Raw genomic sequence first — 6,975 nt, 5'->3', positions numbered from 1 at the left:
AATGCTAAAAGGCTATATATCCAGGTCATTAAAGTAACTCTTTGGTATTCTTTCACTTTCCTGCCACTTCATTAATGAACCCATGGTCAGTGAGAAAAGACTGGAAATACTGTGTGCACAGATGGGGTGTGGCATTTCATGGAATCTCAATGTTCATTTCACCTCCAATCAATAGCCTCTGTATTCTCCCCTAGTTATACTCACCATGCATGTGGTACATATCAGGTGAGGAATGGAAAGTGTGAAAGGTCAAAGATCCAGGACAAGGAAAACAGTCACCACAATATCAATAATAATTTCCATTTGTTTTGTCCTTATCCTATGGAGGGCACAGTTGTTAAGCGTGTGACATTTATGAACTCATTTAGTCCTGAAAAGTACCCAGTGAGGTAAGAACTATTATATTTACATTTTACAGATGAGGCACTGAGATGCTAAGTGACTTACTTGCCCAAGCTTATGGAGTTTTTGGAAATGGCAGAGCTGGGGTCTCAGCAGTTTTCAAGGAACAGGTTTCAGGAGTTGCTAATTGGCAATATCAAAATTTGCATGTCAAGACATCAAGAAAAGCCATTACTTCCCATTTTAGAGCTTCCAGATCAACCAAAAAACAAAACGAAGGGAAATAAAAACAAAGTATATAGTCTCAGTGAAAAGCGTAGCAAACAAAGATAAAGAGGACAAAGTCTCAATTTCTTTAAAGAACAGTCCACTCCTTGCTTTTAGAAGCTAGGCAGATGGATGAGCTCTTCAATGCCCTCTTCGATGTTCTCCACTCCCTTTGCCTCCCACATTCACTCACAATAAATTTGTTCATTCTCTGATGGGCTGGGCAGTTTGGCGGCCTGGCATCCAAGTTCAACCCAAGGAAGAGCTCCCTGTGTAGAGAGATAGGACTCGATGTTGCAATTCAGACCCTTATTTTTATCCAGCTTTAGCCATTTAGCAGCCACCTTAGTAACACTGCCCTCCACACCCTGGGTCACTAGTGAAGGGCTCCAGTTGAAGGACTTAGGAATATATTCAACTCAGGTTGGAAATTTGGGTGGAATGCTAACGTTAACACCCTTGCCTTAGGGGCTTTCACCAGGAAGAAAGGATGAAATCCATCAGAATTTCTTGGGGGAATACTTTTCAAAATTTAAATATTCCTGCCCCAGAGCACGAAGTATAGATAACACTAGATTGTCATAGTTTGAAAATAACCCCAGAAATTCCAGGCAGTGAAAACTCCTCTTCTAGAGGAAATGTTCCAATCTGGTGTTAGGAAACTCTGTCTTATTTATAAACTTCTAGAGTTAATAATTCTGTGTGCACATCTCCTTGGAAAATCACTAACACCGTGTTACGCATAGAAGGTCATTGAGAATCTCTATAATACTTTTACACTATATCTTTACCTGCTTCAGATAATGTGTCTCAGTTTATTCTGTAATGTGGTAGACTAATAGAAGGGCACTCCACCAGAGAGCAAACTTGTGTTTCCTCTCCTGCCATTATCTTGAAAGCAACCTTCTTTAGAAAGGGGAACCACATTGGTATCCCTTTGAAATCACTGTTTTTTTAAGATTATATATATTTATTTGACAGACAGAGAGAGAGAGATCACAAGTAGGCGGGGGGGTGGGGGAAGCAGGCCCCCTGCTGAGCAGATAGGCTGATGTGGGGCTCGATCCCAGGACCCTGGGATCATGACCTGAGCCGAAGGCAGAGGCTTAACCCACTGAGCCACCCAGGTGCCCCTGAAATCACTTTTGAAATCCCTTTAGGCTGCTTCAGAATCACCTGGACCCTATCCCCAGGGTTTCTGATTCAATAGGTCTAAGGCCCCTTCAGCACCCAAAACAGAAATCTAGCTTTATAAACTGGGGCTGAGGAGGGTGGCTGCCTAGCCATTACAAGTTCAGTTACAAACTCAGCGAACAAAAAAAATCCTTAATGCTCTACTCTTGAACTCTTTTTTAAAAACCTTTTTTTGTTTTTATTATGCACTACATTAATATACTGCATAACCTTCTAGAAGAGGCAGAGGAGAATAACTGAGTTATCTTTCATCAATCAGGAAAAGGCTTCCTTAATCGATATTCTCCAAACCGTTTGACACATAGTAATGATTAACTTCAGAGATGGGCCTATCTCTTTCCATCAAACTCCACTGATAGGGATAATAGGCAACCCTTTTCTTCTTGCCCCGTTACCGTACTTGTGGATGTGCACAGTGGCTATCTATGCTGGGGATGACCAGGCACACGGCCATGATGCCAGTTCTGGGCAGAATCTCAAATCACATCACACTGCAGTTTCTAGGGCCAAACCCTTCCTTCCTGGCCCCCTAAAGGTGAGTGAGCCTATCTGAATCCTTTTCATATACTCAAAATCATTCTTTTCTTAATGAAGACAGTGGCTCCTCTTCTGTTGACCTTGTTATCTGTGACTTTTTCTTTTTTCAAAATATATACTTGAATATCTTTTTTTTTTAAAGATTTTAGTTATTTTATTTGACAGAGAGATCACAAGTAGGCAGAGAGGCAAGCAGAGAGAGAGGGAAGCAGACTCCCCACAGAGCAGAGAGCCCGATGCGGGGCTCGATCCCAGGACCCTGGGATCACAACCTGAGCCAAAGGCAGAGGCTTTAACCCACTGAGCCACCCAGGTGCCCCACTTGAATATCTTTTTAAATGTGTATTTCACTTTGCCTTTTGTTATTCCCGGTATTAGTTTTCTATTGCTGACCTAGGAGATTGCCACAAATTTAGCTAGCAGCTTAAAACAACATAAATTTATTATCTCACAGTTCTGTAGGTCAAAAGTATGGGTTGGATCAGCAGATTTCTCTACTCTGGGCTGACAAGGTTGAAATCAAGTTATTGGCTAACCTTATCTTGAGGCTCTGAGAGATATTCCCCTTCTAGGCATATTTAGGTTTTTAGCAGATTTCAGCTCTATGCTGTTTCAGTACTGAGGTCTTGTTGCCTTGCTGGCTGTTGTCTGGGAGTTGTTCTCAGCTTCTGGAGGCTGCCCACATTCCCTGTATAGGGGTCAAGGGCAGGCTACCACAAGATGGGTCACTTTGGCATGAAAATTATTTTGAGTCAAAAAGCAATTAAAAGGGGCACCTGGGTGGCTCAGATGGTTAAGCATCTGCCTTCGGCTCGGGTCATGATCTCTAGGTCCTGGGACTGAGCCCCATGTCGGGCTCCCTGCTCAGCGGGGAGTCTGCTTCTTCCTCTCCCTCTGCCCCTTCCCCTGCTTGTGCTGTCTCTGTCTCTGTATCTCTCTCAAATGAATTAAAGAAAAAAAATCTAAAAAAAAAAAAAGCAATTGAAACCCTGCAGATTCAGGAAAAGGTCTTTGCCACCCTGCCAACTGCCTCAAAAGAATTCAGACAGAGGACCTGTTCCAGGAAGAGAGCTATCACCACAAATAACTACACTATGATACAAACTAGGTATGATGGACAGGAAGGAACCTTACAAGGCCTGTTTGATCAAAGTCCTCTGTGTCCCATGGTTTCAGAGTGGCCCAGCAAACATTTGCTTATGAAACATGTGCTCCTTTTCACCTTCTTGTGAATTGCATTTCTTCTAAGTTGTGGACCCCTACCTGCTTCTCCTTAGTTGACGATGACATATATGCCTCATTTTGGCTGACTGTCTTTGGGATTTCCACGTCTGTGTGGATTGCCCACATGTGTGAAATGAAATTTGATTTTCTCCCATTAATCCGTGTCATGTCCATTTGATTCCTAGTCAGAGGAAATGCCTTTGCCCTCACAATGCTACTCTGTATTTCAGCTCCAGTCAACCTTCTGGTCCCCAAGTCTTATTGTAGGAACTGCCACTCCGCTGTGCTTTGTTGGGAGACTGGAACACTGCCTGTGAATATCAGAGACTGATGGACCGTTGTCCAAAGACTAACCTTCCAGATGCTAACTGCTCTTCTCTCCCACCCTTTCTGAGCCTCAGGTGCCTCATATTGGCGGGTGTTCTGCTTTTTCCCCCAGTACTGACTCTTTGCCTGAAATGCCAACTAGAGAAACTCTGTCCCCAAGAGACCAGCTTCTCAATTAAAATGTATTTATGGAGCATCTCTCCCATGTGCAGTGACCAGAAATCTAATCATCCAACACTGTGCAGTGAAGGGGGTGCAGTGAATACACATGCCAGGATAAGAGGCATAACTGGAATTGTCCTGGCAAACCAGTATGGATGTTTAACCTGACAGTATTCTGAGTGCTATTCCAGGGGCTTGGATTACAGCAAAGAGCAGTGCAGACAAGGCAAAAATCAGTGCCTTCTTGGAGCATATATTCTAGAAGGGAAGACAGACAATATAGTAATTAAGGAAAATGATCTAGAATCTTAAATAGTGATAAAGGGCTATGGGAAAAATAAAGCAAAGAAAAGAGAATCTGTGTGTGTGAGTGTGTGAGTGTGTGTGTGCACGCTTGCGTGTGCACACACACACACACACACAAGGCAGTGACGGTTGGAAGGGCCTGGCTGGCTCAGTCAGTAGAGCATATGACTCTTGATCTCAGGGTTTTGAGTTCAAGCCCCACGCAGGGTGTAGAGACTACTTTAAAAACAACAAAAAAAAAAAGAAAAATACAGACTCTTAGACTGAATCATATAATGTGGTGGTCTGGGTAAGCTTCACTGAGAAGGTGACTTCTGAGTAGACACTTAGAGAGGACAAGGGAGGGCACCATAAGGAAATCTGAGGGAAGAGAATTCCAGGCAAAGGGAAAAGCAGATGGAAAGGACTGGCAGAGGACGTGTGCTTGATGTGTTCTAGGACCAGCAAGAAGGCAAGTGTAATCCAAGTGCAGTGAGGGAAGTGGAGGGTTAATTAAAAACAAAAGAAGAAGAGAAGAGGTTAATTAAAAACAAAAAAAAAAAAGGAAGAAAAAACCAAAAAAAAGTAGGGAAGTGTTTGGATAGGTAAAAGGAAGGTATCAGTCTGACCAAGGAGGGCTTTTCAGGCCATTGTGAAGACTTTGTCTTTACTCTGAACGAAATGAAAACCCAAGGGAAGCAGCGAAGCAGTGGGGTGACGTGATCTGATTCCAATTTCAACCCTGGATTGAGGGTGGACTATGGGGCCAGACTGGAGGCAGTGAAACTAGAGTCATGTTCACTTGGATCTTCGAAGGAACCAATCTCACAGGACTAGCCTCACAGGCTCTGGCACATGTAGCCTTTCCCTCTGCCCCACAAGCCATGAAGCCTCAAAGCATGTGCCTATTGGAGGCTCCATCCTGCCAGTCCACCACGTTATGAATAGACAGCTACAACTTACATTTGCCAAAGGTCAAGATGAGACGTCAATCAAAGCTATAAATACCTGTCTGTAATATAAAGAAAGAGCAACAACAATTTACCACCCTGACAACATTTTGTACCACAACTGATCCTAATAGGGGATACTGCTCTTGAAATTAAGATATCCACAGAACAGCTATGCAAAATACGTGTTTCTGGTACACTTGCTAGGCCAAACAGAAAACGTGGTGCCCGAATCTCTCTTTTGTTTCCGCAAAAAGGAGAAATAGGACTTCTAGCCAGTCTTTCGCACTCTGACAGAAGTTGCTTAAAGCAGCCCACAGCCAGGCAAAAACACAGGAGATATAGATATTAACTATAATTTACTTTACTCAAGAAAAGGAGGAAGATCTTTCCTGAAGTGTGAAGCTCTGAGACATAAGCCAAATTAACATCTCTAAGGATCCTGCCACAACCCTCTCCTGCACTATGAAAGAAATGGAGCCTTGATGCTAATGTTTCATGTAGATGAAGGAAAATGATCCTCACATCTTGGTCAGGCACAAAGCAAAGCAAAGCAAAACAAAACAAAACTCAAAAAACAAACCTAAACAAATTCAGGCAAGAAAAAAGTTAATAAGTAATCACTTCAGAGGTCTGGCCTGTGTCAAATGCTCACAGCATTCGACATTTTCTGCTGTACTCATTTTCCTCATTGTTCTAAATAATGACCAGGATAGAACACTCTGGTTTCCTGAATGAAAACTATGCCTACGAGAAGCTTTATTTCAAAGGCAGCTTCTGTCTTTTGTCATGTAGTCATTCAACTATAAAAACTGTCCTGTCATTTTTCTGTGGTAAGAATCTGCAACCACTGGACAGGGGGTATATGGGAAACTTCTGTACCTTCCCCTCGATTTTTCTATGAACCTAAAACTGCTTAAAAAAAAAAAAGTCTTAAAAAAAATAAAAAGAATCTACAACCCCTGACTACATCTAAAACCTACGATATTTCCTTTTTTTTTTTTTTTATAAGAGGGAGAAAGGAGTAGGAGGGGCAGAGAAAGGAGAGAAATTCTTAAGTAGGCTCCACGTCCAGTGTGAGCTGGACTCTAGGCTAGATCTCACAAGCCTGAGACCATGACTTGAGCCAAAAATCAACAGTCAGATACCCAAGTTTCTCTCCCTGGGGTTTTTCAATTGAAGATTCACATTTTCTCCCCCTTTTCTTGTTTCTGGGTCCAGAGTACTATGTTGTCAGGAAGGATGACCTTCCTTTGGATTATGGTCCTTCTAGCTGGACTTAGAATCAAATTGACAAGAAACAGATTAACAGGAGAAAATCACATTTAATAAGTATCTGAGTGGAAGTCCAAAGACAAGGAAGCAAAGTGAGTTAAGGAGAAGAGTAGGGTCTGAGAATACAAAGGGGGAGAAAGAGCATTAGCAAGAAGGTGAAAGGGGATTTTTGGAAAAACAAAGGTTGCCCTATGATGCAGATAAGGTTTTTAGGTGAAGGGGAGTCTCTCTTAATAGTTCTCCTGCTACAGGCTCTCCTTTCCAATGTAAATGTAGGCAGTTGAGGGGGAAGGCAGAGAGCTTTTCCAGCATCTGCTGGGTTTTGATTACCTTTAACTCAAAATAAGCCTTATGCCAAATTGGCCCATCTTGGGGCAGCCCGCCCTGAGCCCCTACAAATGTTAATATTAAA

At 42.6% G+C, this 6,975-nt stretch overlaps 1 pseudogene; it reads right to left on the bottom strand.

Annotated features, from left to right (window-relative positions):
* Positions 1 to 2,044: 2,044 nt before the first annotated feature.
* Positions 2,045 to 2,290, bottom strand: LOC116882644 (annotated as a pseudogene).
* Between the last annotated feature and the right edge of the window lie 4,685 nt (positions 2,291 to 6,975).

This window comes from Lontra canadensis, unplaced genomic scaffold (assembly GCF_010015895.1).
Source record: "Lontra canadensis isolate GAN:19392208 unplaced genomic scaffold, GSC_riverotter_1.0 scaffold86, whole genome shotgun sequence".
Lineage (NCBI taxonomy): Eukaryota > Metazoa > Chordata > Mammalia > Carnivora > Mustelidae > Lontra > Lontra canadensis.
The sequence above is the reverse complement of the archived record's forward strand: the minus strand, read 5'-3'. Positions and strand labels throughout refer to the sequence as shown.